This window comes from Ixodes scapularis, unplaced genomic scaffold (genome assembly GCF_016920785.2).
Source record: "Ixodes scapularis isolate PalLabHiFi unplaced genomic scaffold, ASM1692078v2 ptg000827l_1___fragment_3__unscaffolded, whole genome shotgun sequence".
NCBI lineage: Eukaryota > Metazoa > Arthropoda > Arachnida > Ixodida > Ixodidae > Ixodes > Ixodes scapularis.
In genome coordinates, this window is record NW_024610047.1 from 258,134 (window position 1) to 283,916 (window position 25,783).

General features: G+C 49.2%; 1 long non-coding RNA gene across 1 annotated transcript; it reads left to right on the forward strand.

Annotated features, from left to right (window-relative positions):
• Window positions 1-367: 367 nt before the first annotated feature.
• On the forward strand, window positions 368-3,216 carry LOC121834239. Its single transcript, XR_006077138.1, has 3 exons — window positions 368-400; window positions 1,964-2,161; window positions 3,187-3,216. It is a non-coding gene; the product is annotated as an uncharacterized LOC121834239 (long non-coding RNA).
• The last annotated feature ends 22,567 nt before the right edge of the window (window positions 3,217-25,783 follow it).

Sequence of the window (25,783 nt, forward strand, 5' to 3'; positions counted from 1 at the left end):
TCGGTCCTTGCGCCGAATTTGTGAAGAACTGGGCGGCAAGAGCGAAGGGTTTTACGTTGTTTAACTACAGGGCGCTCCAGATGGTAGCGACGACACTCAAAATAAATCGCAACAAATCGGCTTTGTAAGCTCGACAAATTTACCACATAAGTTCGACTAGGTGGTGCATTTAATGTGTAAAAATATCGAAAAAAATAATTTTTGAAACAAGGGTTATAGCGCAGGCTGGCTGGTGAACGGTCATATTTGTAAACCCCGATACAAGAAGGGAAAGGGAGACAAACACGACGACTTTGAGATGTAATTCAGTGTGCATGTTTTGTTTTACAGAGACACGAGCTGAGCTGGTTGCTGCTTTGAAAAAGAAGCACGTGGCCATCCCTATGGTATTGAACTCAAGGTTCGAGGTTTATGTGTGCCTTTAGGCTGTTTTTCTTACCTCATCTTCGGCTCTGTTCAGAAGGAGGGGGTTCGTCTTTTGTTTCCCTTTTTCAAATCAGCAGCATACTTCACTTCCGTTACCAGTGGGCAGTAATCGTGGGTAAATTTGAACGGTTAGGCTAAAGAATATCTTGCATTTTGTTCGCTTTATGAGTAATTGTGTCCATTCATTATGGCTGGTCAGGACTATTTGTACAGACACTTTTTAAATTGCTTGCTATTCTGGTACACAGATCCGGTGGGTAGAACGCTCTATGAAAGTGGACCACAAGCCGCACATTAACTCACAAAGTGCCGCAGCTTGGCCACTCCTGGTCTCGACTGTGCTGTAGCTGCAGTTGTCCCTCTTCAATTTCAAGAGACACTCTCCTGCTCGTTTCTCGACCGCATTAAATCTGAATTCGACACTCTTCAGTCTTACGAGATGTGCTCACCTGCTCTAAGTCAAGTCAAAATCTCGCTGTACACGAAGTTACATCTCTTCTCCACTATCGCAAGACGTCCTCATTTGTTTGGCGTCCTGCTTGCGTTGCAGCCGAAGTTTCCTCTCTTTAATCTTTTCATCCGCTTCAATGGTCCTCTTGTTGCTACTTGCCTCTCCAGCTTTCAACAAACATGTTTTATGTTGTTCCGAAGTACCCTAGGCACTTTGCTTTCACTGTGCCTCAGCACGCTTGCGTAATGTTCCTCTGGTGAGACCTGCTTTCGTATACCGACAACGAAAGATGATACTCAAGTCTGGTTCACAGAGCTCTCCTCAGATGTGGCTATGTGCGACTGCGACCAGATGCGGCGCACATTGCTATGGCAACAACGGCGTTGAGTCACCGGCACGTGCATCAACGCAGCTCTTGCCTGCAACCAGTAGCTCTTTCGCAAATGCTTACCCATGTATGCTCGTAGTGAAGCGGATACGATGCCCGGCTTAGACTTCAACAGTTGTGGGTTTGAGGCGCAGTGCCGGCGGCATGTTTTTTTTTTCTGAATTATAATGTGCCGGCACATGCTCTTTTCAAAAGCAGTTACAAATCCTCGGACCAACAGACGCCTAAAGTGCATATGCTTTGCTTATAGATGCTATCGTATTTAAAAGCACTGAATTGCAAGTACAAAGCAACTGAGAGTTTACGTTCCTCATAGAAAGTACACTGGGTGCAAAGTAGTATTATCATATTTTACTTTCTAACTAACTTAGAAGTACCTTTTAACACAATATTTTATCATACTATTTCGTTTACCTACACAGTGTTTTCTGACAACAGGTATCGTCCTTTACAAACTAGAGTATGTAAAGGACGATATACCAATTATTTCCTGTACTGACAGTGAATACCGGATATCTTGTCAGGGGCGTCTGGAAGCATTTCTTCAGGGAGGGGGCTATCACAGGTATAGGGCTGAAACCTGCACCCAAAAAATAAAGGGGGGGAGAGCAATTTAATGTGAACTATGTGTGTCCCAATTATGTGTTGGAGTTTATATTAAATAAATATTACAACACCTGGACCTTTTTCTTTTCCAGATTTTGATGTCGCCATCCCCTGCAGTGGGTGGCAAGTACAAGAAAAAAAAGACAGAGGACAGGACGTCCGCTGTGTCGCTTGGGAAGCATGCCCGGCTGGTTGAAAAGCTGAGGTCGGCAAAGCAGAGGGTGCTGAACCTGGAGCAGGAGCCCCAGATAGAGAGGACGCTATCAAGAAGCAGCTGCTGGCACTACTAGGTAAGCGTGGAGGCACTTTCAGTTGCTTACCTCACACACTACACATTATGTGCTCACACTTTATCTGAGAAATCAAAAGTAATTTTAATTTTTTTTTTGTCGCAAACAGAAGTAAGCATATACTACAGGGGTGCTTCAATGTATCAATGAGTTTAAGAGGTGTCTATAATTCTCTTTTCGTCTCTTAGGGTGCAAATGGAGCTTTGAGAGTTTGTTTCTTGTTGCTGATGGCGATGAGCCCGTTTTGCTCGGCAGCACTTTTGCTTTGATTGAAGAAATATTTTTCTGGTTCTGCAGTATGTCAAACAATTACGTCATACCAAGACACCATGGTCTGTGCGCATAGATGAGGCTTGAAGTGAAAGTTTGTTCTGTCAGTCAAAACATTTTAAATATGCGCTTTCTGATGAGGCCGGCCAGCACACATCCTTTCGTCATTGGGGACAAAGGAGTTCTTTTTGTTGAGGAGGAGGGAGTGAGGAAGCTGGTCGTAGGCATGACCACAGCACCAACAAGGCTGAACTTTAATCGGGCGGCAGATTGTGTCTAGCGACGCAACTGTGCAACTGGTTAAAAGGTGAGCAGACGATCTGCTACAGCATTGAATTTCGTCAGAAAGATTGAGCTTATATCTCGCAAACCGTTGGAAATGCTTGGCATGAATATTCATTAGCTATTCACCGGTATTTTTTGTGTAAACTAAACAACCTCTCTGCCGCCCACTGCCGGCGAACTTGAGCGCATTTCTTTTCTTCCTCTTTTTCTTCTTTGGTTTTGTTTCTCATCCTTTTGTTTTGTGTCCTGCTTGCGCTACTTTTCCAGTCCCGGTGTGTTACGGAAAAACAAATAAGCACACTGCCGGTAGTCTTCTGTGGCATGAAGTACTATGAAGCCCTCATGCCATCAACGAACCAGGAAAGTGCTGAAGTCCGAATAATCAAGCTTGTCTGAATTTTTGGCGTCCGAAAAATCGGTTGACTCCTGAACTGTGTCTTGTTTCTAAAGAGTGTTTTATTATGTTGCAGTGGACAATGTCCCGTCTGGCAGGGTTGGGTCAGCTCCTCCAGCTTGCCCAGCAGTGGTTCCTGCAGCTGGCGCTCCTGCTTCAGTTCACGTAGTGCGAGCTGGTGTGGATCACGCTCGACCTGTACCGGCCGCTGATGCTGCTGTTCCAGCAGCGGATCTTGTAGCAGGCCCGCCGGTGGCATTTCCCGAGTGTGTGCCAGTGCTTGCAGAGGCTGATGACGAGGTAAGTTCAGAATTTCATGGAATATTCATTCCAGATATTGGGCAAGTGACTAAATTTTATTGTTTCCACAGCTCCTTGAATGAGGTTATTTATATGCTTCCTTAAATTTAACAATCGGGCTGCTTCAGAATGCTGGTGAATGTAAAGAGTAGGGCCGGGCATTGATAAGATATTTCTTTCCCAATTAATTGGCACTTTTCTGAAACGTTTTCTATCTAGTGTCCTTGTCTTATTTCGAGGTTTTTCATAAATCATGTACCAAGTAGCCCAATTAAAATTGTGTTATAATTGGTACCCTTCTTTCGCTTTCTCTCTTTACTCTGAACTCACTTAAACGGACACTTAACCCCCCAATAAAAGTTTTCATTTTTTGCCAGCCGATTTTTAATAGTGTCGAAAGACTACCAAATTAATATTTTGCAACAGTCACATATATTTTATTAAAGGGAAGCTACGGAGCTTCTTGGAAAAAATGAGTTAGAAGTGAATTCTAGTGTATTTTTACCCCGTGAACCCGAATACCCAAATCATTTGCTGCGTAAGTATTGTTAAACGCGAGAAAAACTCGAAAGACAGTCGCCGTCCATGACGTCATCGACGGCTCTTTTCGCTGCCCAAGGCTAGGGGGGCGGGGCTTCAGCCATATTTTGAAATTGCTCTTGTAACTCTCCGGCGCGTCGCATTGAAATATAATTTTGATATCTGTTATTCTAAAGGCCAAATGAACGCAATTCAAGCGTTTTTTCTCAAATGTAGAAGTGCCCCATCTTCCCTTTAAAGCCAAAAAACGCAACTGCTCAGAACTGAAACTGAAACCCGCGCACGGAGGTCGGAGAAGTGGAGAGGAGAGAGTGAGTGGGCGGAAGTCACGTGGCTACACCCGACCGTGAGCTTTTTTGTTTTCCCCTCCGTGTTTTTTTTTTTGTGTGCATAGCAGACGACATGCGTGGCTGGAACTGTTTGCTATGCGATTCTTTTGCAGTTATGTTTGTTCCACTCTCTGTTCTGTACTTCAAGATGAGGTGTTCTTTACATTGAGAAGTTGGAGACGAGTAGTGAGTGCCCGTGGTGAATTTCTGTGATTGGCTTTGAAAAGAATACGCCCAAGATGTTGCATGAAGAGCTGCCTTGCATGTCCTGCGTCCGAAAAAAGTGGCATTGTGCGGCAGACGTCTACACAAGTTTCCGAAAGATCAATGAGATCGGGACCAATGGCTGGCTGCATTTCCTGTAGAGCATTTCTATCTATTTCTAGGTTCACCTTTGCCATGGTGTCTTGGTGGAAAAGGACAAACTGTTCTACGTGAGGGGAGCCCGGGGAGACTCCATGTTCGTTAAAGAGGCCACGAAGTTGATCTTCGGCAGGGAGAAGCTGCATGGGCGGAGTGTGACTGGGGTGCTATGCCGGCGCTTCAAGGGCGCTTTCGCCGAGAGGGCCCTGACTCCAGTCAAGTTGGCAGCAGTAAGTGCCCACTTCTCACAGATGTCTCATACTTGGTGAGTCACTCAAACCTTATGGCTTCTGAAGTTGCAACCTGCTACGACAAAATTAATGTGATAAAATATTCCAAGGCTTTCGGAACTTTCAGTGTTATAGGCTGTTGAAAGGTCACGGTTCGACTAGTTCGAGTTTTAGGAACGTGAAGCTCTGAGCGCAAAACCGAAATGAAGAAGCCCTATCTCCCTCTTTGTTTTTAATATATGAAGAAAAGTAAAGTGACCTTGTCACGGTCATCTAGGTCCCTTGGTGCTTTCTGATGTATTCACACTGAGGAGGTTTTACAGTAACATGCTCCGCATTGCAAATATCTGCTAATCCCTGCAAGTTTTGGGGGAGGTCCATGATATCAGTGGCCTGCTTGCAGGACCTTCTGCTGAGGCACTTATTTTTTCTTTTGAACGAAAAGCTGGCACTAGCAGAGTTGTGAAAGTCAGTCTGTTTGTTCACTAGAACTGCTACAACCGAACTATGTTTGGCTCTGTCCTTTGAGTACTGCCCATTTTTTCTGAACCGCCTTCTGACCGTGGGTGTTCCTTCTTTCTAGTGCTCAGTTTTCTTACCAGGGAACTATCTCGTATGAATAGACCATTGAAGGGTCGTAACACGGATATTAAATTAGTTAAATGGTTCTTCATATCAAATCTGTGTTGTCAATTTATATACATGCCCAGAACAACAATTGCAAGTCAAAATCTTTCTTTTGCACTAAAACTGCCGGTCGAGAATTGTGTGTTCAGTGTTCATTTTACTTGTTCCCATGGTGACATTGTTGGGCATGAAATAAGTTAGAGGTTGTGGGCAATCAGAGGCCCATGTTCATAATTGAAAATACATATTTAGCTTTATTGAACATACTTTTACTTAAGTTAACAGGCAGGCGAGCTGGTTAAGGATAGACGTGGTTACCCAGGAACGTGGGGAAAAAAAGGGACAGACAGACACGAAGCTCTGGAGCTTCGTGTCTTTCCGTTCCTTTTTGTCCCCTGCTCCAAGGTCTATAATTTTCATAAACACTGAAATGCAAGGAACACATTGTTGCAAGCAAACTTTAAGTGCATAGTTGTGGAAAGTCACACTAGGTCTTTTCGATTTGCTTGAACTGGCTGATCTAGTTCAAATAGTGTAAGAACTGACTCATTAGATTCAACCGGAAGTTGCATGGACGCTGAACTGGCCTGTTCGATTTATTCCAGTGCTGCACGAGCTCAGCCTCAGTTCCACAGAATCTTGCGCTGGCCGAAGTCAGTTCAGCGTTCATGCAGTAACAGATGGCAACTCTTCGGTCTTTCGGAAACCAATTACAGGGTCGTTTGTAACGCTGCAGCTTAAGTTCACGCAGCCGCAGCCCGACTTGCGCACTGCTTCTGCACTCCTCTGAACTCGGTCTGAACTGGTTCAAAACTTTCGGGCCGAATCATGCATGCCTGCTGTTTTAAGCAGACTGTGTAATCGTAAGAAGTTGCTCTTGGGGTCTACATGGTATCACAAGATATTAACAAAGCATAAATTGTAGCGGAAATTGCTTACTTATAATTGCAGGAAGTAAAATATTAAATTTTTCAGGGAACTGTAGATATACATGACTTATTGTTGTATTCTTTTCCCCTGCAGATGCCTTCAACGAGTACCTATGGAGGCATCCTCGAGAGGCCTCTCCAGGGAAGAGGATAGCTCGGGTGAATCTACTGCAGTATGCAAATTTGTTAATATCCTACTGCAGGATATTAACTAGAAGTTTGACTTCTAAGCTTGCTTAGAGGTTAAGCTTCTTGTTGGTGTTCTGCAGATGCCAATTTGCGTTCACTAAATACACGTATAACCTGAAATGACCTGGCTCATGCTCATTCTTTGCATGACAAATGCATGTGAATTGTTAAACCTGCAAAGATCCGTCCATCCGTTTGCAAACGTTGGACACCATGTTGATTCCTATTACTGCGTCAGAAGGGATAAACCTTTAAAGATATAGGTTTCTCTATCTGAACAGATGAACATGCATAAATATTGGTTCCTATATCTAAATGAGTCAACCTGTAAGGTACGGGTTCCTATATCTAAACGGGTCGACCCGTAAGGCACGCTTTCCCTTACCTAAACGGGTGAACCCGTACAGGTGCGGGCCCCGTATCTAAACGGGTTCCTGTATCTGAATGGGTCAACCTGTACAGGTACGGGTTCCCAGTATCATACGGGAGACCCGTATCCCATAACACCGTATGAGATATACGGGTCAACCAGTATGAATTTTTATACGGGTTTTTTCAGTAGGGTAGTTAGTTGAGGCAGCTAAAAAAATCGCCAGAGTACCCCTTTAACAACCCGGAGAATTCTTTAGATTCATGTTTCTCTAGTATGGAACGCGTTTCCATCGTTCGGAGTCAATCCCCATTGGTCCCTGAAGATATATATCACCCTGCACTTGATGTAGTGTTCTCCCGTATTTCACCAGTTTGCACTCCTCCTTCCTAAAGATGCCTTCCTCACACCTCGTATAGTAATTTCTCGGCAGGCGACTACATTTAAATGCACTATTATTTTACGGATGTCAACTGGGCATCTGTTCTTAAGCCTATCAATGTGAATGAGCAAGTCACTTGCCCCACGAAGAATTGTTCTGGGGGCTATAGAGATATTGTCACGGGTGGTGACCAGAATGACAATAAATAAACAGGGAGAAATAAACGTTTAATGTGGCGAACTTGTGCCGAAAACAAAAAGGAGAATAGAAAATAATAACAAAGCGTCGCGAGCGTCGAGGTCGGTGAGACAGCGGAGTCGAGCGCTGGGGCGAAACTGACTCGACAAGGTCGCGGGCGGCCTCTTATCTAGAGTGAGTCACTATCTCGAAGATTCGGCGGAGAAGGTTCGAGCGTAGCGCGCTCGGGGCGAGAATGAACAAGCACTTTCTAGAACAACAAAAACAAGGATGAACGATAGTTATGTCCAAAGCAAGAATGAACGAGAACTTTCTACAAGTCCGTGACCCTGCGCGCGGCATTATCCCCCCCTTTAAAAAGTGCATCGTCCCGATGCAGCACAAAACGAAGAACAACAAACAAAAACAAATCCAAAACAAAGAGGCAGCAGAATCGCGAGTCGCAGTTCACAGTTCACAGTTCACCCGTCGACGAGAGTGGAAAGTTCTATCGTTCGTAATACGGCTTCAGCCTAACGACGTGCACCACCTCGGGTCGCGGCTGACGTCTTGCAGATGGGCGCGTTCCGTCGGGTAGAACTTCGTAGTTCAGATCGCCGAGGCGTCGGATGATCTTGTAGGGTCCGAAATAGCGTTTCAGAAGTTTTTCGCTGAGACCGCGACGACGTATTGGTGTTCAAACCCATACCCGGTCTCCGGGTTGAAAGTGGACGTCCCGGCGACGAAGGTTATACCGGCGTGCGTCGACTCGCTGTTGGTCTTGAGTCTTGACTCTTGCCAGTTGACGAGCTTCCTCCGCGCGCTGGGAGATGAGTTGAGCGTCGTCGTTGACATCACCGGTTGGCACGTGAGGCAGCATGGCGTCGAGCGTCGTGGTAACCGTTCGGCCGTGTACCAGTTGGAACGGTGTCATTTCCGTGGTTTCTTGAACCGCTGTGTTGTACGCAAACGTGACGTACGGCAGCACCTCGTCCCATGTCTTGTGCTCTACGTCGACGTACATGGAAATCATGTCGGCGATGGTTTTGTTGAGTCTCTCCGTCAGCCCGTTGGTCTGCGGGTGGTACGCCGTGGTGCGACGATGGCTGGTGTGACTGAGACGAAGGACTTCTTGCGTCAGCTGGGCCATGAAGGATGACCCGCGATCTGTAATCAGTACTTCAGGTGCGCCGTGTCGAAGGAGAATGGACTCGACGAAAAATTTGGCGACTTCCACGGCTGTTCCCGATGGCAGGGCTTTCGTCTCGGCGTATCGTGTAAGATAATCGGTCGCGACGATAATCCACCGATTTCCTTGCGTCGATGTTGGGAACGGCCCAAGCAAATCCATTCCGACTTGCTGGAAAGGCCTAGTTGGGGCAGGTATCGGCTGCAGGAGTCCTGCTGGCTTCGTCGGAGGCCTCTTACGTCGTTGGCACTCATGGCACGACCTTGTGTACAGATGGACTGTTTTCGGGAGTCTCGGCCAGTAGTACTTGTTACGAATCCGGGCGAGCGTCCGGCTATAGCCAAGGTGTCCAGCCGTCGGGTCGTCGTGGCATGCTTGAAAGATTTCTTCTCGCAGGCTGGCCGGAACAACCAGCAGCCAAGCAGGGTTGCTCGTTCCGAAGTTCTTCTAGAAGAGCACACCTCGCCGCAGAACGAAGCTTGACAAGTCTCGGGCCAAGACTCTCGGAACTGAACTTCCCTGGCCTTCGAGGTGTTCGATCACGGCGCGAAGTTCCGGGTCGTCTCGTTGAAGTGCTCCCATGTCGGCATCTGTCACTGCACCGAGAAAACAGGCGTCGTCGTCGTCGTCAGTGCTTTCGGGAGGAGATTCGACTGGGGCCCTAGACAAACAGTCGGCGTCGTTATGCTTGCGGCCAGACTTATGCACAATGGCCACGTCGAATTCTTGCAGTCGCAGACTCCAGCGAGCGAGGCGTCCTGACGGTTCCTTGAGGTTGGCGAGCCAACAGAGAGCGTGGTGGTCCGTGACAACGCGAAACGGGATCCCGTACAGGTACGGGCGGAACTTGGTTAACGCCCAGATGACAGCGAGACATTCCTTGTCGGTCGTCGAGTAATTTTTCTCTGCCTTAGAGAGTGCCCGGCTTGCGTAAGCGATCACCCTCTCTGCTCCGTCTTGTCTTTGGGCGAGTACCGCGCCGAGTCCGGCGTTGCTGGCGTCCGTGTGAACTTCCGTTTCCGCTGATGGATCGAAGTGTCTGAGGATAGGGGGCGACTGGAGTCTTTCCCTCAGTTCGTTGAACGCTTGTTCTTGCTCCTCCCCCCAATGGAAGTTCACGTCGTCCTTGGTCAAATGCGTGAGCGGTGCAGAAATCTTGGCGAAATCGCGAACAAAACGCCTGTAGTAAGCGCACAGTCCAAGAAATCTTCTTACGGCTTTCTTGTCTGATGACTTGGGAAATTCTGCAACAGCAGATGTCTTGGAAGGATCAGGGCTTACACCCTGAGCACTCACGACATGGCCCAGGAACTTGAGCTCGCCGTAAGCGAACCGACATTTTGACGGCTTTAGTGTCAGTCCAGCATTCTGGATAGCCTGTAGTACGGCTCGCAAACGTCTCAGGTGCTCGTCGAAGTCGCTTGCGAATACCACGACGTCGTCGAGATAGACGAGGCAGCATTGCCATTTCAAGCCGGAAAGAACGGTGTCCATTACGCGCTGGAACGTCGCCGGTGCTGTGCACAGTCCGAACGGCATCACTTTAAATTCGTACAGTCCGTCCGGCGTGACGAAGGCAGTCTTCTCACGATCCCGTTCGTCGACCTCGATCTGCCAGTACCCAGTCTTCAGGTCCATCGACGAAAAGTATCGGGCATGGCGCAGCCGGTCCAGAGTGTCGTCGATGCGTGGCAGCGGGTAGACGTCCTTTTTCGTTACGGCGTTTAGTCGGCGATAGTCCACGCAGAACCGAAGAGTCCCGTCTTTCTTTTTCACCAGGACTACCGGTGAAGCCCACGGGCTGCTTGAGGGCTGGACAATGTCGTCATCGAGCATTTCTTGGACCTGCTTCTGGATGACTTCTCTTTCTTTCACGGAAACACGGTACGGCGACCGATGCACAGGAAGCGCGTTGTCTTCAGTGACAATTCGATGTTTCGCAACGGTCGTTTGGCGCACCTTTGACGACGTGGAGAAGCACTCAGTGAACTCGGCGAGAAGGTCACTGAGTTGTCGTCGTTGTGGGGTAGGCAGGGTTGGGTCGATGTCAAACTGCGAAGGCGGCGTTGTCTTAGGTGGCCACGAAGAGAGGTCTTCTGATATTCCGGCGATTGCGGCTGCGTCCGGGAGTTCCTCGGCGTGGCCCACGGCGGTGCCTCTCGTAAGGTGCTGGGCCTCCTGTCGGAAGTTCGTTACGAGTGCGACAGTAGTGCGTCCGTCTTGGAGCTCCGTGACGCCTCTTGCGATGCCGATCCCTCTTCCTAGAAGCAACTGGAGGCTTCCTTCGAGCAAAACGTCGCCACAGAAAGTCTCATCGACCCCGACAGGTACGAAAACACTTGACTGCGGCGGTAGGTTCACATGGTTTGCGAGGACTCGTACCGCGGATGACGTCATTTTGGGGTCCTCATGTGGTGGAGCAGGTTTTCGAAGCGTCAGCCGGTTTGCTCCGAGGTCGATGACGGCGCCATACTCGCAGAGAAAGTCCATTCCGAGGATAACGTCCCTCGAACAGTCTTGCAGAACGACGAACTTGACAGGGCACGTCTCACCGTGGATCTCGACGCGAGCAGTGCCTCTCCCGACCGGTGTGATGAGGTGCCCTCCGGCGGTTCGTATCTGAGGTCCATCCCACGGCGTCGTGACTTTCCGAAGGCGGCGGGAGAGCCTCCCACTCAAGACTGAGTAGTCTGCTCCAGTGTCCACGAGCGCTGATGCGTCGTGGCCGTCGATGACGACGTTTAGGTTACTGGACACCGTTGCAGGGGCGTGGTTTCGATCTCTGGTAGCGTTCGAGTGGGGGCCCTCCGACGTTCGTGGAGGATCTTGGCGTCGGTCGTCTTCGGCAACTCCACCTCCAGGGGTTGCCGCGCCTAGTTTCCCCGGCGAGGAGCGAGGGGCGACAGGCTTTCACGTCGGGGTCGGTGCATCGGCGAAGCTGGACGTAGTGGCGACGGCGACCGGAACTCTCGGCGGGACGTAGGCTCGGGGGACTGAGGTCGTCGCAGGTACTCGTCGATCTCCCGAGGGCGTTCACCATAACGGGGTCGCGGGTCGTTCGGGTGGAACCCGCGAAGCCCGAGTCGTCGGTATGGGCATCGGCGGTAGGTGTGGTCCGCTTCCCCGCAATGGAAGCACAGAGGGCGTCGGTCGGGCGTACGCCACACGTCGGTCTTGCGGGGTGCGCGAGGCTCCGGGCAGGCGTACTGGACCTGGTCGTCGTGGTGTCGGTCGTGCTGCGGCGCAGGAGACTGACGTCGGGGCGGCGCGACATAGGCGCGACGAGGAGGAGGCGGTGGCCGTCGAGCCACTGCGGCGTAAGTCAACGTGGGCTCCTCGGGGGCTGCCACGACGACGGGAGCCTCTTTCTGGAAGGTTCTCTGGACTTCTTCCCGCACAACCTCGGCGATGGAGAGTGAGGCCGGGCGTACTGCAGCGGGCAGGAGCTTCTTGAGTTCCTCCTGGACGACTTCACGGATAATTTCATGGATGCCGGAGAGGGTGGTGCCAAGGTCGGATCCGGATGTCGCCAGAGTGGTTACGCCGGGGTGTCGCTGGTAGTGTCTGGCGCGTGCTTGTAGGGCCCGTTCCATATTCGTCGCCTCCGTGACGAACCCGTCGACGGTTGTCGGGGGATAGCGAATGAGGCCGCCGAATATCTCACTTTTCACACCCCTCATCAAGTGGTGCAGCTTCTTCTCCTCGGTAGCCTGAGGATCGGCGCGGGCGCTCAGGCGGAGAACATCCTCAACGAAGCTGGTGACGCTCTCATGTAGGTCTTGGGTCCTTGTTCGCAGGAGATCTTCGGCCCTCTCACGTCGGTGTTGGCAGGCAAACGTCTTCTTTAATTCTTGCTTGCACACCTCCCATGACGTCAAAGAAGCCTCGTGGTTTTCCAACCAGTGCCTCGCAGTTCCTTCCATCGAAAAGTAAAGATTCTGCAAGCAGTGCTCGGCTGACCACCCGTTATGGCGGGCCACCCGTTCATAGTGTTGCAGCCAGTCCTCGATGTCCTCGTGTGCGTCTCCGTGGAACGGCGTCGGAGTTTTGGGTGCGACGGGCAGGTATACGACGGCAGGAGCAGCCGGGGCCTGCGCCTGGTCGGCCATCGTCGTCTTCTTCGGCTTGGGCTTGTCCAGTAACAAACCGTATTCAGGATCCTCTCCCTTGATGCGCCGGCTGGTCCGAGTTTCGGGTTCCGCGGGGAGTGGTCTTCTCACTGGGCTTGGTACCGGACTTGCACTGCGGGATCTTGGAGGGGAACGCTGTACAGGCATGCGGTACCCCGCACCTCCACCAAAATGTCACGGGTGGTGACCAGAATGACAATAAATAAACAGGAAGAAATAAACGTTTAATGTGGCGAACTTGTGCCGAAAACAAAAAGGAGAATAGAAAATAATAACAAAGCGTCGCGAGCGTCGAGGTCGGCGAGACAGCGGAGTCGAGCGCTGGGGCGAAACTGACTCGACAAGGTCGCGGGCGGCCTCTTATCTAGAGTGAGTCACTATCTCGAAGATTCGGCGGAGAAGGTTCGAGCGTAGCGCGCTCGGGGCGAGAATGAACAAGCACTTTCTAGAACAACAAAAACAAGGATGAACGATAGTTATGTCCAAAGCAAGAATGAACGAGAACTTTCTACAAGTCCGTGACCCTGCGCGCGGCAATATGCATTGCATTAAAGGGACACTGACACCCCCCCAAAAAAAATTTTTATTTTTTGCCAGGCGCTTCATTATGGTGTCGGAGGACTACCCAATTAATATTTTGCAACAGAGTAGCGTATTTTTTAATAAAGCCAAAAGACGCAACTCCTCGAAACCGAAACCGAAACCCGACGGAGGTCGGAGAAGTGGAGAGAAGAGAGTGAGTGGCGGAAGTCACGTGGCTACACCCGACCGTGCGTTTTTTTTTTTTCTCCTCTCCGGTAGCAGACGACAGGACATGCAGCGTGCGATGGGGCGTGCGGGAACTGCTCGCCGTGCGATTGTTTTGCAGTTATGTTTGTTCCGCTCGTTGTTCTGTACTCCAAGATGAGTTGTTTTGTACATTGAGGAGTTGGAGATGAGTAGTGAGTGCCCGTGGTGAATTTCCATGATCGGCTCCGAAAAGAATACACCCAAGATGTTGCGTGACGAGCTGGCTCACATTTCCTGAATCCGAAAAAAAGTGGCATTGTGCGACAGAGTTTCCGAAAGATCAATGGGATCGGGACCAACGGCTGGCTGCAATTCCTGTAGAACATATACGGGCACCTCGGAAAGCGGACGTTACCTGATTTATATGCTCCTTGCATTTTGTGGAAAGTGATTACATTGAGCTCGCAGGTGTCAAAACGGAAATCCCATACCATTTAAATCAGCGAAGTATCGTCCACAACATTAGTTTGTTTCTTCAGTGATGATTGTAAAAAAAAATATATATATATATGTAAACATCAGAAATTGTTTGAAGAAAAAAAAATAAAGTTTCACGGGGGATCGAACCCGGTCCTACCGCGTGTGAACCGGACGTCTTTCCCACTGAGCTACTGGGGCTTTTTTTTTTTTTTTTTTCTTTATTTCCTGAATTTTACAACACAGAAAATGACATCAATGAAGGGCTAAAAGAGCCACCCTGGCCGATAATAGAAACGAAAATTAAAAATCCTTAATGGTCGCCAGCTCTTCAAGAACGGGCAACCACTCAGGTAACGGTTGTTGCATTTTCATCACTTCCTGCAAGTGACACACCGTTTCTACAAAGTACTTGTGCACTGGGCGGACGTTGATATCGGCATGACGCACCGCAAGACGACACTGCCAAATACTGTGCAGGCCTAAAAGCATTATGAAATCATAAGGCACCGTGCCCTTTCCATCTACAGACAGGTATCGGATGCCGTGAGGCGATAGGGGTAAGTCCTTTTTTAGCGTTCTCTGCAGAACATCCCAAAAGAACACCGCGTCCCAGCAGTCGATAAATACGTGTTCTATTGTCTCGGGCTGCTTACAGAGGACGCAGTGCTCTGACCATGCTGTTGGTACGCCTTTAGCGATAAGCCATGTTTTAACGGGCAGGGTTTCAGTGTGCAACTTAAAGAAGAAAGTTTTCACGTTCGCGGGAACTACCATCTTTTTAACTCTTTTTAAAACGTCTAGTCCCGGGCCTGCACTGTATCTGGACCGGTACAACGGGACAGGAAATAACAAATCAATCAAATCTCTTGACAAACGTTTACGCGAAACCTCAGCGAGATAATCCAAAGAGAAACGCGTCGCTAAAAAGCGGTACGCACCGATGACTTCCTTAAAATAGCCGTATGCACCAGAAAAACAATCATCACACGACGCAACTACAAACTCTGGCAAAACATTGTATAGCCTTAACTGAATAACAGTCCTAAGAAAAGGGTCTTTCTGGTCACGAAGAAAAAGAAATCTGTTGACCAGTTGTCTTATGAACATGTGTGTGAGGCCTAGCCCTCCGTCTTTCACCCGACGAAAAATATTGGTTCGACACATTCTTTCCCAGGAGGAACTCCAGACAAAAACAGCAAAAACCCGATGCATACGCTGTATGTTAATTCGCGAACAATGTATCACCTGTAGTACGTACCACAGCTTTGCTGCTAAAAAGGTGTTACAGATAGTTGCGCGAGCAAAAATAGACATGGCACTTCCTCTCCACTTCTCAGTCCTTGCACGCAAAGTTTCCGTTTCCTCGCGCCAAAACTGATCGCTGGAGCGGTAGTACTCTAACGGTACGCCGAGATAGCGCACCGGCGTGACAGACCATTCAATGCGCTCAAAAACCGGAGGCGTGGAGGGCCAGTCGCCGTGCCAGAAACCCAGACACTTCTGCCAGTTGACAGAGCTACACGTGTTTTCACAAAACGTCACAGTTAACTCTACGGCTTTTTTAACACTCTCTTTATCCGAACAAAAAACGGCCACGTCGTCCGCGTAAGACAAGATCCGAACTTCACTGGCCTGTAATTTGAAGCCACATATTTGGTTACTACGTATGACGCTTAAACAAAAGGGTTCTAGATAAATACAAAAAAGCAGTGGTGAAAGTGGACAGCCTTGCCGCACTGAAGAAAAAAGGGGAACGCGGTCACTGACCCGCTTGTTAACAATGAGTCTGGTGGCGCAGTTCTGGTACGCCATACGCAGACCTTCAATCAAAATAGAGCCTACGTTTACATGCTCTAAAATAGAAAAAAGTATTTCATGGGACACTCTATCAAATGCTTTTTCGAAGTCAATTTGCAGTACCGCCACTCTGCGCTCCATAGCATCGCAACACTCTAAAATGCTGCGTGCCACATGGACGTTGGTTACAATGCTTCTCCCCTTAATGCCGCATGTTTGATGCGGGCCAACAATCTTAGCTATTACAGACTGTAAACGTTCCGCCAAGACTTTCATTAAAATTTTATAGTCAACATTAGTCAACGTTATAGGTCGATAAGAACTGACTTGACGAAGTTTCGCGGGGTCATCACTTTTCGGAATGAAAACGGTATGTGTGCTTAAAAAAGATGGTGGCAAAAAGCCGAGGTGATAAGCCTCGCGGATAACACCGAGCAAAAAAGGAGCAACGTCCTCTTTAAACGCTTTATAAAAGTCCCCTCCCAAACCATCCGGGCCGGGCGATTTACCTTGTTGCAAATTATCAATAGCTCTTTCGATTTCACTTAACTCTATCGGTTGTTCTAATCGTTCCTTAAGTTCATTCTCAAGTGTTGGCATAAGTGGCAAAAAAATACTATTAAACTCCGTTTTCTGCGGGGTGCGATACTTGAAAAGTTGGGTATAATAATCGACAAAAGCGCTTTCTATTACGTCTCTATCACCAGACACTCTTCCTTGATAAAAGATTTCACTTATTTCATTTTTGCTTGCATATTTCTTTTCTATGCCCAAGGCTCTTTTTGTTGGCAACTCTCCAAGCGATAACCGCTTTAAACGCGCCCGCACCATGGCTCCCTGAAACCGTTCGGTATCGAGAGCTTCCAGCCGCTTTTTAAGATTGCTGATGTCATCCGAAAAAATACCCGGCGATAAGCACTCTTCGCGCACTAGCTGGTCTAACAGGCCTTTTAACTCTTTTATTTCTTTCCTTTCGACGTGCTTTATCAAACTAGAACGCTCGATTGCACTCATCTTAATCTCTTGTTTAAACAATTCCCATCGTGTGCCGAAACCTTCGTCGAGGCCGCCCAGTTCACTGAGCTTTTTTCGAACTCCCTTTACGAAAAATTCGTCCCCTAACAGCTGCGAATTTAGTTTCCAAAGGTGCCATGTAAACTTATTGGGAGCTTCCTTAGCGGCACACAACATAAACGAAACGAGGCAGTGGTCGCTAAACGACACGGGCTCTACTGTGTACTTCTTACACGCCCTGACGAGATCAAGTGAAACGTAGGCCCTATCCAAGCGGGCATGACTGGCCCCTTGGAAGTGGGTAAAACGCACACCTGACGCTCCTGACACGGAGTGACCAACGTCTTCCATCCCGTACTGCTCGATCATGTCGCTTAAAAACATTGTGCTCGCGTCTCTATACCGGATATTGTTAGAACGGTCCTGCGGTGCACACACGCAGTTAAAGTCGCCGAGAAAAATAACTAGTCTGTCGGTTTGTACATACTGTTCCAGATGCTCAAAAAAGATTAAGCGCTCATTCATTCTGGTGGGTGCATAAACGCACAGGACTCGAAACTTATAGCTAGAACTAAGAAAATCACACATTACAAATCGGCCAGACTCACAGCTAACTACTTGTTCAACGGTCCCTAAAGACTTCCTTAATAACAAAAGACACCCGCCCGAATTCCCAACGGCGTAGCTTACGCAAACGTCGTATCGCGCCTCAAAAATTCGCACCATGCTTTCCGTCTGGGCCTCACTTTCCATCTTCGTCTCTTGCACCGCAACAATATCCATATCTTTCTCGATAAGCAAGCGGTTTACTTGATATTGGCGGCGTCGGGCACATAAGCCCCGCACGTTTAACGTGCCCACACGCAGGGACCTTGCGAGTTGCATTAGAGGGCGAGAGGAGGCAAGACGGAAAACACGGTGCTTACAAGAACCGGCATGTGTTGCCTCGACGAGACAGCGTTCGATTGTAATTTAACTGCGTAGTGACGACACATACCCGGAGCACTTGTGGTAACGTCTATCTTCTCCGACACCGTTCCATCCCTCCCACGAGCAGCCGCGCCCGCAGTCCCCGTCCACCAAGCCATTTGACCCTGACCCCCATCCTTCGTCGTCCTGACTTCGATTCCCTCCGTCTTTGGTCGTCGGAAAGAACTAGTGATTTCGCTACACGACTCTTTTTGCTGTCAGGGGTGTTCCAAGACCTTGTATTGGTGTCTTGCTCTGTGACAACTTCTTGCGAGGTGACAGTGAGTCTCGGAGTCGCTTGGGGGGCTGTCCATCGGTCGTGTCTTCATCCAAGTCTTTGGTCGCCGCGCCGTCAGAACCGCTGTCACCTGCGCCTTTCGGTTCGCGTGCTGCGGGGTGGGTGACATCTGTTTTTGGGGTCGTTGGGTTCATGCTGTCCGCGGCCATCGTTCCTGGTTCACTTGGCGTACCTTCCGTCGCGTATCGTGGAGCCGCGGTAGCAGGAGGGCTGGTGCTCGCAGGGGCAGGGGACCCACAGTTGTCGGGAGGTGAAGGCAAGTGCGGCGAAGAGCCTCCTACCGCTTCCTCTGCCTCCGCGACGTCCATGAGGAAGTCGGAGTGGTCGTCTTCGCTTCGGTCACGCGCCATGGTTGCGTACGTCTTGACGCAGTCCTCTGCGTCGTGGCCGTAGCGGTGGCAGTCGGAGCAGCGAGGGATGCGGCAATCTCGGCGAATATGACCCTTACGCCGGCAGCGGAGACAGAGCGGAGCTCGTCCTGGCACCACGACCAACACCTTACATCCTTCCAGACGGAGCTCATGGGGGAGGCTGTCGACAGTGTTGCCTTCCTGGAGGGTCAGGCGCACGATCCGGGTGTTCGACTCGACCGCCTCAAACCCCTTCTCCCGGAATCGCTCTCTGGTGACGTCGGCGACTTTGCCGTAGCGCTCCAGCTCTTTCTTCACAAGGACGTTGGGAACGTCGTATGGGACCCAGTGCAGCTTAAGTGTCACCGCCAAGCTCGCTGGGTCAATGACGAGGCAGCGGCCCCCCTTCACAGTCAGTTCTTTCGCATCAACCAGCCTTTGCTTTGCTGCCAGCGAGTGCAGCCTCAGCAACCACACGTGGTTCATTTGATGGGGCCCGGCAGCCGCCAGGTCCTTCATCACATCCAGCCGTTGCAACTCTTGACGGAAATCTTGTATCTTGTACGGACGTCCTTTCACATCACAGTGCAGGAAGACTGCGTTGGTCACAACGTTTCCGTTTGGCAGCGGAGGCAAGATAACCTGGTAATCGTCGGGGGATCCAGAAACAGAAATACCGCGGCCTGACGCGGCCGTTTTCACCGCTCCTACGGAGCACATGATAACACGTCCGTCGCGCTCGGCAGCCGGAAGTGGAATCCTGAGCTACTGGGGCATCACTTTTCTGGTGGATCTCTTTCCTTAGTAACAATTCAGCCGGTAAACTGTAAGTTGGAAAGTTTGCTGTCGATTTTTCTCTAGCAAAAGCACTCCTGGGTCGAAGTCGGGATGCACCGCGCATTGGTGACATTCTCACGTAGTAAAGAAATCGTACGCGTGCATACTCAACTCGAAGTAGACACGTCGTGCTTGACGTTTGCGCGAGCGATGTCTTCAACCACGAGAAGGGAGCGACGGCTCGGCGACGTTTTCGTGCAAATCGGCTTGGTGGCCGGGCGTGTCGTACGGGATGAATACCAATTCTTTTGATCAGTCCCAAATTTCTCTTTTAACGGTAGACAGAATTCGCCGGTACCGCGAACGACAGTTCTGAAATAGAGGTCCCACGCCCGTCGTCCGCTGCCATCGCCGTCCCCGCGAGTCCCATGATACGCGAAACGACGAACACACAGAATGCTTCCGGTTGTCTGTGGAACTTTTTTTAGAGCGCAGCTCTTAGGGGCCCGTTCCCGGCTTGAGCGGCGTCGCCGTCGGCGTCGACGTCGGCGTCGGCGTCGGCGTCGGCGTAACCGCAACCCTCGTAACCCTCGTGAGGGTTTCGAGGGTTACGAGGGTTAATCTCATGAGGGTTACCCTCACGAGGATCACGAGGGCCACGAGGGTTACTTACCCTCGTAACCCTCACGAGGGTTACGAGGGTTAGTTACCCTCAAAAGGGTTACCTTCACGAGGGTTACCCTCACGAGGGTTAACCCTCGTAACCCTCGTGAGGGTTACGAGGGTTACGAGGGTTAGTAACCCTCGTGACCCTCGTGAGGGTTACTAACCCTCACGAGGGTTAATAACCCTCGTGAGGGTAACCTTCACGAGGGCTACCCTCACGAGGGTCACGAGGGTTATGAGAGTTACCCTCACGAGGGTTACTTACCCTCGTAACCCTCACGAGGGTTACGAGGGTTAGTAACCCTCGTGAGGGTAACCTTCACGAGGGTTACCCTCACGAGGGTCACGAGGGTTATGAGAGTTACCCTTACGAGGGTCACGAGAGTTACCCTCACGAGGGTCACGAGAGTTACCCTCACGAGGGTCACGAGAGTTGCCCTCACAAGGGTTACTAGGGTTACCCTCACGAGGGTCACGATGGTTACCCAGGTCAAGTGACCCCCCCTGGGGTCACGTGACCTGGGGATACCCCCGAGGTCACGTGACCCCCCGTTGACGTCATAGCCACTGATGACGTCATCAGTGACGTCACTGATGATGTCACCGGCATCCGCGTCGTCATCATCATCATCACTGATGACGTCATTAGTGACGTCACCGGCATCCGCATCGTCATCATCATCACTGATGGCGTCATCAGTGACGCTACTGATGACGTCATCGGTATCGTCACGTGGCCCCAGGTCACGTGACCCCCGCGACGTCACGTGACGCCCCAAGGTCACGTGACCCCCAAGGTCACGTGACCCCCCCGCCCCCGAGGTCACTTGACCCACCCCCCAGTACCCTTCCCTCCTCCTCCTCAAGAGCTGCGCTCTAATTCGGCGTTACAGGGAGTTGTAAACGGCTTTTTTTCAATCAACGTATTTACAGCTTTTTAGAAGCCACAAAAATGGGTTTCATATTTTTTTCTATTTTTAATAATGAGTGTGTGCCTTCAGCGACGCACGACTTTGATTAAATTTGGTGGTCGCATCGATACCTTAGAAAACGGCCCGTGACCGCGAAAAAGAGAGTGAGCGAGACTCGAACCGGCCAGTTCTTGATCGGCGGTTTTCGGGCGGAAAGAAACCGAATTTCGAGCCGCAAATTCTGTTCTGGGTAGTTGAGCTCTCATATGTCACGTACAACTAAAAACCTCGGCGAGCATAAATACCCTGTCAGTGTCCCTTTAAGAACGTCAAAAAATTCTCACTTTCCTAACTGGTTATCCTTAGAACTAAAATCTCTCTTGGTCAAAAAAGACTTCTTGCATAGAAAAAAAACAAAAAAAACTGCCTCTCAAAGTGGGAAGCAGAATTAAGAGCGGTAGAAAACAATTCAACCGTTTTTTAACTGTGATCAAAAACTTCACCGCGAGTCTGTAGAATAGGATCTTGTGAAATATCCAAAGAGATTCTGGAGGTACGCCAGTAAGATCGGAGATAGCTTCCGAATTTCATGGAGGCGATGCGGTGAGTGTACGTAGTTGTTTACAGCTCATCTTGGTTTAGTCTATAAAAACAGCTCCGACTCGACGTCTCCTACGTTGTTTCATTTGACTGGGTTCGGCAACCTACTCAGTAGCATTCATGTCGATAAAGAATGTGTTGCGTTATGTATTAAGAAAATGAGAGCCACATTATCTGCTGGAGCGCCAGAATACCCTCAGAAATACTAAATCTTATCCATTTTGTGCACTGTACTTAATAACTTCCTGAGGTCGGGGATATTTCCAGAAAAATGAAGAATAGCTGTTGTGGTTCCAATATTAAAGACAGAAAATAGGGCTGATGTCCTTAACTATAGACCTATCTCTCTCTTGTTCCTTCATTTTCCAAGCACTTTGAAATGGTCATACATCAATTCTCGTCTCTTAAGTTTCGCAACATAGCCATCCCTAACACACACGGTTTAATGTCCGGCCGGTCAACTGCTACAAACCTCGCAACACTAATGTCCACCCCTTCTCAGGTCGTTTGTAATAAAGGTCAGCTGGACGTTATCCGCTTTGACTTGAGCAAGGCCTTCGACATTGTTAACCACACTATTCTCTTAGCGAAGCGTTCCGCCTATGGAGTGTGTGGCTCACTTCTGGACTGGATTAAAGACCACCTGACAAAAAGAATCGCGTACATCCGGGTTAACAACATAGCCTCTTCATTCTACAGGGCTTCCTCTGAAATTTCTCAGGGATCTGTTTTAGGTCCCCTCGGGTTCTCTGCTTTCGTAAACAGCGCTTCCCCCCTGTTTTCTAAGCCTTTATTTCTGCAGTATTCAGATGACATAAAACTCTACAAACAAATAATTCGCAGTGATGATTGCATTGAGCTTCAAGAGGATGCATGTTCCTTTTAGAACTGGTGCTCGGTTAATGATATTTGTCTTAACCAATCGAAAACCATGGTTAAGACATTTTCACGGAAAACATTGAATACCATTTTCGCGTACAGCATCCGCAGTGAGTTCTTAACGCTTGTATTTGAGATGAGGGACCAGTGAGTTACGTTTGATTCAAGCTTACGATTCGGTGATCCCATAAAAACAGTTATGAACTCGTCTCTCAGCACATTAGCACCACATATATCATAACAAAAGAATTTAAAATTCCGTTTACGTTTCCGACACTGCACCATTCGTTCGCGAGATCACAACTTGGGTATGCCTCAGTTGCATTGAACAGCATTTCTAAAACTCCTTGGCACTCGACAAAGTTCAAAAGTTCATTTCCATCTTAGAACATCACTACGTTAAGAGTGGTCCACATAACTTCAATTATGAAACTGATTTTGAACTTGTGAACTTGCTGAGCCTGCATCAGTGCCGGGCTAAGGTAAACATGTTGCTCTTATTCAGAGCTCTTCACGATTTTATTAACTCTCCCCGCCTTTTGTTAGAAGTGAGCCTTAGAGTGTCACGTGCGCTTACACGACATCAATCATTCTTTTATACCTCTCGTCATTGTAATCGATTAAGCCCTATTCTTAGATTGACCGAGTTCTACAACATGTACTCTGATGCACTCTATTTTTTGTTTGTGCTGCAGAACTTTTGGTCATTTTGTTTGCAGGCAGTTAATGCTTGAAAAGGGTTGATAAGTACTTGTGTGTCACTACAATATCATGTACTTGCATTTGTTTAGAATATGCAAGCTTTGTTGTAGCTTCTACGTTGTTCATCTGCTTGTTCTGACTTCTCCAACTGTCTTCTAATTTGCGACTTTCCTGATGTCACACTGGTATTAATATAGCAATACTAATATATTTAATATTAGAACACAGCTCTAAGGTGCCCGTTTCCATGTTTTGCGATATCAGCATAACCGCGCTAAATTTAGCGGGAAAACTGATGTCACGTGACCTTAACACCGATTCAATTCCCCGCTACATCTAGCGGAGCAATTGAATTTCTTCATAGGTGCAAGTTATTTTTCCTTGCTAAAGTTAGCAAGGAAACTGACTTGGAGGAGGACGGGAGAGGAGGGGATAGAGGAAGAGGGGCATACCCTCCCCTCCGTACCCTTCCCCCTCCTCCTCAAGAGCTGCACTCCAATTTTGCGTTAGAGATTCGTAAACATCTTATTTTTTTCAGTTGAATGTAAGACTGTACATGTCAGGACTCAGTACATTTAAGACTGGTGAACTCCATTCCACCATTGCCCTGGTGTTTCCATTTTAATTTCCTTTTTTTTTGTCTCACAAGTGTGCCAGAGCTAAGACTCAAGGGGTTGTTCCTGGACACTCAAACACTAATTGATTGATTGATTGTCATTGACTGCTTGTCAGCGATTGATTGATTTATTGACATACTGACTGTGCGTGGATGCTATCTCCGCAACGGTCTTTCTGCTCGGCACGGTGTCCAGCTAGCGGTGAGGTGGCTCATTCACCGAAAGTGGAACCAGCGGGGGGAGCAGGCGGCACTGCCCAGTCGAGGCCGGGGCCGTTCGCATCCGATTGCCTCCGACCTCGGCCGCGCAATGAGTATGCAAGAGCGCAGGAGCCAGTGGACTATTTTGTTGCACCGGCGCCCACAACCATTGACTGTTCCTGTCAGGGGTAAAGCTAGCTGACCAACTACAGTTGTTTCTTTTTTTGTTTTTTTGTTGGCTTTGTTTTTATTTGTGTTTCTCACAGGGGCACAACCAGCTGGCCCACCTCATTGTCTTTGGCTATTGTTTTTTTTATACATTCATTTTTGTATCGTGATGCAGCGTGACAAACTTCGGAATGTTCTGTGTGCTCCAAGGCCCTTTTGAGGAACGGCAGGATGATAAGGTGCGCCTTCTGCTTAGCCGCCTGCCACATCGGGAAGATGTGCTCGAGGATCACAGAAGGCTGAGGATGGGTGAGGCAAAGAGCCATTAATATCATTCTGCAGGGAAAACGACACCAGGAACACCGAATGTGACGCATGGCCGTCACAGCTCTCTTCCATTTTGAAAGAGCTCCTGATGAGGGCTAGCATATAGACTCGCTCCAGCAGCTTCCTTGAAAGTGGACATCCTTTTGGCATTAAGGCGCGTCGTCAAGCAGATGAAAGACAATCAGTGGAGTCCAGGCCTCAATGGAATTGTTTTCTGCCCAGTACAACACACTTTTGGCAGCGGTCACGGCTAATGACCAGGTCATTAACGAGGTCAGGGCTGAGGTGATGGAGCTGAGAGGCCATATGCATGAGCAGGCCAAAGAGATCTAGGCTCTCAAAGAAGAGCTTAACACCAACGAGCAGTATGGCCGCCTCCCTAATCTGGAGATTCAATGCCTGCCTCAGTGACCTCAAGAACACCTTGGGGAAATCATTGCAGACATTGCGCGAAGAGCGGGCGTCTCAAATTTCCGGCCGTTCAGGTGCTTGCCATACACCGCCTCCCGAGTGGAAAAAGCGGACCCCACCAGTTTTGGTGAGGTTCCAACCGGTTGGCGGCAAGAAAAAGTGGATGACGGCTTGCGGTAGGTTGCACGCACTAAGCAAGGGGTCATCGCTGCAGCGTCTGTATTTCAATGGCAACCTCACTAGGCTCTACCGAGAGCTCTTCTGGATGGCCCATTCCCACGCCAGAGAAATGCACTTGAAGTTTGTGTAGGTAAGGGACGTCAATGTCTTTGCAAAGATGGACAAGAAAGGCCGTCCCATCTGAATTTACTGACACGCTGACCTGGAAGAAATAGTGTAACTTGATGACTTCGTCTCAGGTTTTTTTTTTAGGCTGACTATCGGCTTTTTTGAGCCTTATGAGTAACTTGGCACTGGACGGCGGCATCATATATACTGTGAGCCGCCTCGGTGGCTCCGAGGCGAGAGCGCCGGCCTACGGATCCCCAGGTGGCGGGTTCGAATCCCGACCGAGGTGCCCGCAATATGACGGAGGCTTATTGCGGAGAAGGCGCCATGTAACCGAGCTTTCGGTTGCACGTCAAAAGATCCCCAGGTGGTCGAAATTAATCCTCAGTCCTCCGCTGGGGCGTGCCAGATGCCCGTCGTAGGTTTGGCATGTAAAACCCCAAATTTGATATATACTGTGGTACACGTAAATATTCGGATCATTAGAAAATATTGGGACCAGTTCTGTTTTTTTGATAAGAGGTGTCATCGCCAACGTTATTGTGTTTGTACTATCGGAGACCAACGCTCATGAGTGAGCAACTAAATGTTATCATCTGGATGGTTTCAGTAAGTTTTGTTTCACACGACAAAGCAGAAGAGGGGAAGGTACAGCCGTATTCATAAAAAATGGGCGGCATGCAGAATGTCAGGATCACACACACACCCGAGACAATATACCCAAGGAGCAAGAGG